Source organism: Silurus aristotelis (assembly GCF_946808225.1).
Source record: "Silurus aristotelis genome assembly, chromosome: 20".
In the NCBI taxonomy this organism is placed as follows: domain Eukaryota; kingdom Metazoa; phylum Chordata; class Actinopteri; order Siluriformes; family Siluridae; genus Silurus; species Silurus aristotelis.
This window is the reverse complement of record NC_139593.1, coordinates 6985721-6995762: the sequence shown is the minus strand read 5'-3', so window position 1 is coordinate 6995762 and position 10042 is coordinate 6985721. Positions and strand designations below refer to the sequence as shown.

The 10042-nt window shown below is 38.9% G+C and overlaps 1 long non-coding RNA gene across 1 annotated transcript; it reads left to right on the top strand.

The window, feature by feature from the left end:
* Positions 1–721: 721 nt before the first annotated feature.
* On the top strand, positions 722–3903 carry LOC310715858. Its single transcript, XR_014530419.1, has 2 exons — positions 722–1653; positions 1703–3903. It is a non-coding gene; the product is annotated as an uncharacterized lncRNA (long non-coding RNA).
* Positions 3904–10042: the final 6139 nt, after the last annotated feature.

Below are 10042 nucleotides of genomic sequence, written 5' to 3'. Positions count from 1 at the left end.
AAATCCTACTCCAGATATTTTTCTGAATGAAGCTCCAGAGCTGATTTTCAAAACTTTTTTTTATGATTTCCCGGCGTCAGTGCACTTATAGTCCAAATGGCTTTTAAAGGCCTCTCAAAGTTTGTCCAAATGAGAACCCAAGCCTGGGCCAGCTATCTTTCTCTATGCTCTCAAAAAGAACTGGGGTTATGGTGCAATGCTTTGTGGGTGATATTAGGTGCTCTAAGACAGATGGGAAAAGGACAGTAATTGCACTACATGTGAATTATTGGCATGGACAGATTTCACTGCTGGCTACTGAAAATGGCAATAAGTAGGTGAAGCAGAGTGGCTGAAAGAAAATGGATGGAAAATGGATTTTCAATGTTTTTGGGTGTGTCTGTCTCTTGTTGCTGGATTTAGTATAGTACATTTTCCAATAAGTAAACCGAACATGGCTGTGTTTCATAAACCGGATAACATACAAAAACATTTATGGTGTACATCCTAAAAGATTTTTAAATTGAGTATTTATCTTTGCTGAAAAGGAGACATTGTTGTAATGCTGCCTGTTTGCTTGATATAGTCTCATTCTTTGCACATTCATTACAATTTATGTGGGAAAAAAAATACTCACTATACAGGAAATGAACAAATAAAAAATCCACCATTATATTCTCAAATATGATTGGTTTCTACAGGTTTTTACAAGTTCATATCGATGCCCTGATATCTATCGTTGTTTTTTTTTTCAATAACAACAGCAAAGAACCGTATGCCAAAAACCCTGCAATATGCAATATTCAACAATTTAAAAAAATAATAATAATTGTGTGTAATTGTAGATATCATTTAAACTTGGCTGAGGAGATATTTATACTTAAGGAATAAATGTCAGTTATTTTCTAACAGTTGTGATTTAATATTTTCTGATACAAGAATGGTTTGGGATGGATAGATGATTTTATGGGTAATAGGAAACATAGAGGGAGGAAAAGGAGATGCAACTGAATAAGCAACTATATCATAAAAAAAACCCACACATTTCCAGTTTCTGCTATCTGCTTACATTAAATGTAAATATAAGTGGATAATAATATAGCATGTAGAATTAGAGTAACTATTATATCAGGTCTTTTACACAGCACCTTCCTGTTAATTTTTTTATTTTATTTTTTTAATAACCAAATATATATTATATACTACTTTTAGCATTGGACATTGTTCCAAAGCAGCTTTACAGAAAAACTTAAATTTATTACATTGTAGAGTCATACATGTGCCCCCAATGAGTGAGCCAGTGATGACAGTGGCAAGGAAAAACTCAGAGACATCATGAGGAAGAAACCTTGAGAGAAACCAGACTAATAAATGAACTTATTCTCCTCTGGGTGACACTGTATGTCCATTCATTCATCTGTTCATAGTTTTATCATTGTTGAGGTTATCTGTTGTTCACTGATGGACACTTAAATGCAAAACTGTTCATGGCAGCTGTAGTTCTAAGCCATTGTTGCAAACTGATTATATAAATTACAGTCCATCTCTACGCTCATGTTTCTTGAAGGGGACTTCTGCACAGTAACCTCATGGATCTTTAGGCGGTTCATGTGGCGCCGTCCTCAGCTGCAGTGAGTGTTTTCCATTTGAAAAGGGGCTTCATCCATCAGCAGGGTGTCAGGATGACTCAGTCAGTGGGACAAGATCACTGCTACCTCATGAGCCTGTGTATTTCGAGAGAAGGAGGGAAGATGGAGAGAGAGAAACATGGACTATGGGTTTGAGCCTCATGTTAGGTGCTGAACTTTTTGTGGGAGGTGGTAGCTCAGTAGTTATGTCTCTGGGTTACTGATCAGAAGGTTGGGAATTCAAGCCCTGGTATCGCCAAACTGCTACTCTTGGGGTCCCTTAGCAAGGAACTTAACCCTCTTGTGCTCCAGGGACACTGTATCATGGCTGACCCCAGCTTAATAACATCGCTAGGATATGTGCAGAGGTTATTTCAATGTGCTATGAAGTACATGTAACAATTATAAAGCACCATTACATTCTTCGTATTGTTACAAGATAGTCAATTCTATAACATTTTCCATTTACCTACTGGTGTATTTTATATAGTTTATTATATGTTACAACTAATTATTTTTTGCTAACTGGCTATCGATTATCTTTATTTTTTGTTACAGAATCTTTGTATTTCTCCCTCTCATAACTAGCATCATTCTCAAGAGTTTTAATGTAGTTACGGCGGTCGTTCATAATTTAGAATTTATACGCTCATGAGTAATCAACCCAAAGATTAATAACACGCTCAGGGAAAGTATGCAGAAATTGCAAGCGTATTCATACAGAGTGGCTGATGTACAAGCGGCGTTCAGGTCAAACCGGGACTTTTAATTGTACAGGTATAAAAATAGATGCTAGTGTGGTGATAATACACACAGTAGTAAGTGGCTAGTGTGTAATATTACTGATAGGTGGTGCACATGTCACAGGCCAGTCCAGAGACCCTTACTCAAGATGGCAGGCAACAGTGTAAGTACGTGTGAAGTTTCTTGTGAATGAAAGCTTAAAACCCGTGGATTTCTACAGAAACTTCACTTCACTACACTTCAAACACGTTACGGTTATGACCATATGGGTCATATTTTTTTTATAGTTTTATCTGGTTCTCAGCCGCGGTAAAACATTTGAATGGTGTAAATGTTTCAAAGATGGCCGTACGTCTTGTCATTGACAATTCCGGTCGTGGTGGTTCCCTGGCCACAGCAGTCACTCCTGTGAACATTCAGCACACAAATGCCTGATCCTGGATAATCAAAGCAGGCTGTCCAAGGACGGTTTGGTGTATCGAAGAATGCCGAATCTTATCTTTCCAGGTGTTTACTAAAATGTTCAGAAAAGTGTATAACAGCAGGGGAGTATGTGGGAGTATGTGGAACAATAAATGTAGTTTCAGCTCCTTGAAATTGGTTCTTTTATTTTATAAACTCAAAAGTCCTGATTTGACTTGAACACCTTTCGGATAAATACACCTATAATTATACTTTTACACCCATAGACATGAGGTCTAAGGAAAAATCCATCTTGCCGGCCCATATAACAGAGCTCATATAGCTTCTCTGAAAGCCTCACTCTGACTGTTGTAGCTCATACAAGCCATTTCAGCCCTTTTAATAAAGATGTACATCTATAAGGCCACATGGCTCTGCCGCACAATACGCATCGTGATGAATGGCCTCACTTATTCCTTCTGAAACGGGCCTCGGCTTATGATGAAATTGCCCCTTTGATGGATGGCTGCCACGCCTGCCGCAATATTGGGGCTGTTAATACAAACTCGGAGTGTGTAATTTAAGACATCGGAGGATTGCCATGTGTCACGGTGCGTCCCGGTGTGGGCGGGTATTCACCCTGAGGGATTGTGCGTTACTGAACAGAGATGCGATACCAAGGACGTGTGTTGCTGACTGAAAAAGTAACCCGTCACCCACATAGAATTAAAGGAAGGACAAGATACCACGGGCTGATTTTTCCAGCCTTGAACACACTTGGTGAAATCACGGACTTTAAATCAGGAACGACTGAAATAGGCCGAGTTATATCATCATCTGGGGCTGATTTGCATTTCAAATGCTGATTGTTATGCAGAGAAGGCGTTGTGTTTTCTTTTCTCACCACACCCCAACCCCCCTTTCCACTGTTCATGCTGATTTCAAGGTGAAGCGTGTCTGAAGGGGGCACCACAGGAAAATAAACTGCCACGTTAGTAGTGCAGCTGAGCAGGGATCAGGGGCGAACGTTTGAATAATACATGAGGGACACGCTACGGTACACCCTGCTATATAAATCTTACAGATGTTTTGTCCAATCATGTCATACGTCCACATTAGGTGTTGTCAATTACTGCAAACTCGCAATGCCTTAATACAAGAGGGAAAAAAACACAGGAAGGGTTTTTTTTCTGAGGTAACTTTGGGCCCAAAATCACCTCAGAAAAACCCCTTTATGTGTTATGCTGGAGGTCATTCAGGTGCAAGAGGGGCACCGATCGACTTTGAGGCATAATTATGATGACATTTCCTGAAGGAGTCTTCATGATGTTATATCCTGAGGAAACCCTACAAATAGAACTGTGTTAATGCTGGAAATATACTCTAAATGTGAAACCCCTCGCAATGGAGAAAACTAGTACGAAATAAATAGTTTTTTCTGTGTGCTTTTAACATGTTTTGTGTCAAATAACATCCAGACTTACAGTTAACAGTTAACTCATTCATGCAACTGAGCAGCTACATGGTTAAGGGCCTTGCTCAGGGGCCCAGAAGTAGCAGCTTGGTGTGGCTGGGATTAGAACTCCTCGCCTTTGGATCCAAAGTCCAATGCCTTAAATACTAAGATACCACCTCCCCACATAGGTTTATGCCCTAGTATTGCCAAGCTACCACTCTTTGGCCCTAGAGCAAGGCCCTTAACCCTCTGTACTACAGGGGTGCTGTATCATGACCGACCCCAGCTTTTTAACATCACTGGGATTGGTGATGAAAGAATTTCACTATGCTTTAATGTACATGTGAAGTAAAAAGCACCTTTAAATCTCAGTATCTGTTTATGGATTTAGTCAAGTCAAGTCAAGTTTATTTGTATAGCGCAATATAACAACAGACATTGTCTCAAAGCAGCTTTACAGAAATCAACAGTCAAGGTGAACGGTGTGTATTTATCCCTGATGAGCAGCCGTGGTGACTGTGGCAAGGAAAAACTCCCTTAGATGAGGAAGAAACCTTGAGAGGAACCAGAATCAAAAGGGGAACCCATCCTCATTTGGGTGACATCAAGAGTTTGATCATGAATCTTTCAACAATACAGAACACTGGAGAGTGAGAACTAACATGAGCACTGAAATATAAGATTATAAATAATGATCTTTCTACAGTCTTAGAAAGATTTAGGTATGAAGTGGGTGTGGCCTAAACAAGAAGGATTTTTTTTCTTTGATTCTTAATTTTTTTCTATCTGGACAAAGTAAATGTAATTCCTCTAGCTCATGTGTTATTGTTCATACCTAAATATAATAATAAAAAAAAACAACAACAACAACAACAAAACGGATTAATTTCCTAAATAAAAACAAGCTAGTCGCTAATTTTAAAACTATCATTGACCCTGACCAGGCAGTTATTACGGATGTATAAAGGAACTTTGCTCATGTTCATTTTAATACCATTGTTTATACAGTAGCTTCATGAAAGTAGAAAAACATTTTGACCACAGGATTCCAGACCTGATAAACACCAGATGTTTTGTGAGCCTTTGGAAAACTTTCTGAACAGAAAAAAAATCCTTCTATTCATTCTCTGTTCCAAATGATGTTTTCAAATGTAGTTACTTACAGAAATTTCAAGCAACCTTTAATGCAGATGTCAAATTGGATATTTGTTTTTCTATAGATAGACAAATTGGTTTTAGTTTAATAAGTCTTTATGGAGAGCTCTTTTAGGATCATTTTAGCATGCACAAGGTAAACATTAGCTAGCTTGGCTTTTCTTTTTCTTTTTTTTTTTTTCCTTTTTTGCTTTTTAGCAAACATGGGTAAAAAAAAGTTGTTCCTTTATATAAAAAAAAATCTTTATTTTATTTTATTTTATTTTATTTTATTTTATTTTATTTTATTTTATTTTATTTTATTTTATTTTTCATACACCCATTCACATTGACTTCACTCATTCCCTATGTGATATTCTAGATGAACTATTGAAGTGAAATGAATCACGACCGAAAGCAATTTCCGATCCCATTTTCCATGTATGTGGCCAAAATGACATTAGTGTTTGATTTAGCCACAATAAAGCCAATAGTCTGGGAAAATAATGTCAATACCATGACCTGAGGCACAATAGAGATCATGCATCCTTTGTGTTTCTAGACATCTGTTGTTGTTGTCGGGTTTTTTCATCTGTTATTCCACAATTTGGAAATGGATCTGGCTCTCACTTTAAGATTCTGTTTTCAGAAATGAGCTCCTCCTCCTCCTCCTCCTCCTCCTCCTCCAGCTTTATACAGATTTGATTCATGACTAGACCTGCATTGTTTAATTTTTATTTTTTTTTTTACAAACCAATCCATGAGACATGCATGGTTTCAACTATTCTTTTGAGAAAAAGACTAAATAAAATGTATATAAATAAAAAAAAAATAATAATCTTTGGAAAAATTCAGTCCTGAACCCCATATTGTTCATCAGGTGTCTCTACCTGGCTTCCACAGCACCTCACATCCTGAGGTGAGTTAGTGATAATGCTGCGAATGTCCCTCTGTGTTGGTATGCAAGCCCTAATGTATCCCATCTGCTCTGCCAATTCTCCCATAAGCAGCCACCTGTAATGACTAACTGCTCAAGGTCAACAGCTCAAAACCGTAGCCATTAATCATGGTGCAAAGACAAGCCAGCATGCTTCCCCTTGTTTTCCTGATTTCGCTTGCTCACTCTTGATGTCATGTACTTCATGTCCTCCACTTTCCATCCTCAGACCCCCCAGCTGTTCTGCTCTGTCTCAGAAGGTTGTGAGTCTAAATCCAAGCACTGCCCAAGACTTTAGACAATGTCCTTCGTGTATTTGGATAAAGCATCAGCTAAACAACTCCATATAAATGATCAGCACATCCCATAGCCCTCCACACAGTTAAGGGTCCTGGCCTCTGAAAATCTTTCCAATAATTCAACCATTGACAATTAAATGCTTACAAGGGCTATTACCCATTTATATAAATTAGGAATGCACATCTCCATAACTGAGGCCGATGCGATTCACCCCTATTATGATGCAGTGCGATTTGGAAAAAATTCAATGAAAAAAAATTAATGCTATGCAGTTCAATATGGTACAGATAGTTTGCTTTTATTTCTTTGTTCAGACAGACAGCAAATCCTCAATTTATGCCTTCTGACTGCATGGTCTTTTTTTTTTTTACAAAGGCCTTTGTAATGCAAATAAGGAAAAGATAAAAAAATAAACAAAACCAGATGTTCTTTTCCTGTTCTGTCTGCAGGATATTACCTCAGCCATATTACTCTGTATTCTATGTGAGACTTGGGACACGCCTCGGTCTCTGTAGTGTTGTGATACGTCATATTCACGTAGCAGCAGCGGTGCTGAGAGAACGCGCTCGAGAAACCGTTTAGTAAGGAGAAATCAATCTACATATCAAATATTGGTCACAAATTATAGTCACTTTCTTAAATTTTACTCAAGTAAAATTTTAAAGGGAGGACTTTTACTTTTACTATTTTACCTAGTGTATCTTTACTTTTACTCAGGTACATGGTTTGTGTACTTCATGCATCACTCTGTATGTGTGTGTGTGTGTGTGTATATATACAGTGGGTACGGAAAGTATTCAGACCCCCTTAAATTTTTCACTCTTTGTTATATTGCAGCCATTTGCTAAAATCATTTAAGTTCATTTCTTTTCCTCATGAATGTACACACGGCTCCCCATACTGACAGAAAAACACAGAATTGTTGACCTTTTTGCAGATTTATTAAAAAAGAAAAACTGAAATATCACATGGTCCTAAGTATTCAGACCCTTTGCTGTGACACTCATATATTTAACTCAGGTGCTCTCCATTTCTTCTGATCATCCTTGAGATGGTTCTACACCTTCATTTGAGTCCAGAAATTTTTTATTGTACTGATTGGACTTGATTAGGAAAGCCACACACCTGTCTATATAAGACCTTCCAGATCACAATGCATGTCAGAGCAAATGAGAATCATTAAGGTCAAAGGAACTGCCTGAAGAGCTCAGAGACAGAATTGTGGCAAGGCACAGATCTGGCCAAGGTTCCAAAAAAATTTTTGCTGCACTTAAGGTTCCTAAGAGCACAGTGGCCTCCATAATCCTCAAATGGAAGACGTTTGGGACGACCAGAACCATTCCTAGAGCTGGCCGACCGGCCAAACTGAGCTATCGGGGGAGAAGAGCCTTGGTGAGAGAGGTAAAGAAGAACCCAAAGATCACTGTGGCTGAGCTCCAGAGATGCAGTCGGGAGATGGGAGAAAGTTGTAGAAAGTCAACCATCACTGCAGCCCTTCACCAGTGGGGCTTTATAGCAGAGTGGCCTGACGGAAGCCTCTCCTCAGTGCAGGACACATGAAAACCCGCATGGAGTTCTCCAAGATGGTGAGAAATAAGATTCTCTGGTCTGATGAGACCAAGATAGAACTTTTTGGCCTTAAATCTAAGCGGTATGTGTGGAGAAAACCAGGCACTGCTCATCACCTGTCCAGTACAGTCTCAACAATGAAGCATGGTGGTGGCAGCATCATGCTGTGGGGGTGTTTTTCAGCTGCAGGGACAGGACGACTGGTTGCAATCAAGGGAAAGATGAATGCGGCCAAGCACAGGGATATCCTGGACGAAAACCTTCTCCAGAGTGCTCTGGACCTCAGACTGGGCCGAAGGTTTACCTTCCAACAAGACAATGACCCTAAGCACACAGCTAAAATAACGATGGAGTGGCTTCACAACAACTCCGTGACTGTTCTTGAATGGCCCAGCCAGAGCAATGACTTAAACCCAATTGAGCATCTCTGGAGAGACCTAAAAATAGCTGTCCACCAACGTTTACCGTCCAACCTGACAGAACTGGAGAGGATCTGCAAGGAGGAATGGCAGAGGATTCCTGAATCCAGGTGTGAAAGACTTGTTGCATCTTTCCCAAAAAGACTCCTGGCTGTATTAGATCAAAAGGGGGCTTCTACTAAATACTGAGCAAAGGGTCTGAATACTTAGGACCATGTGATATTTCATTTTTTCTTTTTTAATAAATCTGCAACAGTGTCAACAATTCTGTGTTTTTCTGTTAATATGGGGAGCTGTGTGTACATTCATGAGGAAGAAGAATGAACCTAAATGATTTTAGCAAATGGCTGCAAAATAAAAAAGAGTGAAAAATTTAAGGGGGTCTAAATACTTTCTGTACCCACTGTATATATATATATATTAAGGGAGTTTATAGGACTGTGGTGAGACCTGCGATGTTGTATGGATTAAAAACAGTGGCATTGAGTAAAAGACAGAAGGTGGAGCTGGAGGTAGCAGAGCTGAAGATGTTGAGGTTTTCGTTGGGAGTGACGAGGATGGACAGGATTAGAAATGAGTTTATTAGAGGGACAGCGGGACGTTTGGGGACACGGTGAGGGCGGTGAGATTGAGATGTTTGGACATGTGCAGAGGAGGGACATGAGTTATATTGGTAGAAGAATGCTGAGGATGGAGCCGCCAGGAAGGAGGAAAAGAGGAAGACCAAGGAGGAGGTTTCTGGATGTGGTGAAGGAAAACTTGCAGGTAGTTGGTGTGAAAGAGGCAGATGTAGAGGACAGGGGGGTATGGAGACGGATGATCCGCTGTGGTGACCCCTAATGGGAGCAGCCGAAAGAAAAATAATATTTATATATATATATATATATATATATATATATATATATATATATATATATATATATATATATATATATATATATAAAAAAAACATTTATTTATTTGGTGCAAATGCGATTTATAACTTGCGCCACAGGCGTTACCAACATTAGTATCTCTTAAAATTGCAACAGTGACTGAAATAATAATAAATTTAAAAAATCAATAACTGACAGCAGATAATAGCCACCACAGTGTAATCATGCACCTCCCTGTAACACTGTCCTCGATAATAGATAGAGAGCAGGGAAAGCAGAAAATCCAATATTTATCGAAATGGAAAGATGGGAATGACGTGAGATTACTTATGGAGAACATGGGATATAAATTGAAACATTCTTCTCTATGCTATGGGTAAAGCGTATTATAACCAGATGGTTGATATGATTAGCGGTTCTAATATGCTGTGATTGTCATTGTAGAATATTTGAAGGCTGTTTAAACTTTGGTCCCAGAGAAATACATGACTACTTATCACCATTCAGTGGTGTTTTCCTGCTTTTAAATCAGTGGTCCTGGGATTGCCTCTGGCTCAATAAACAATCAATAAATAAAGTAGTGTAGACCTACATATTTA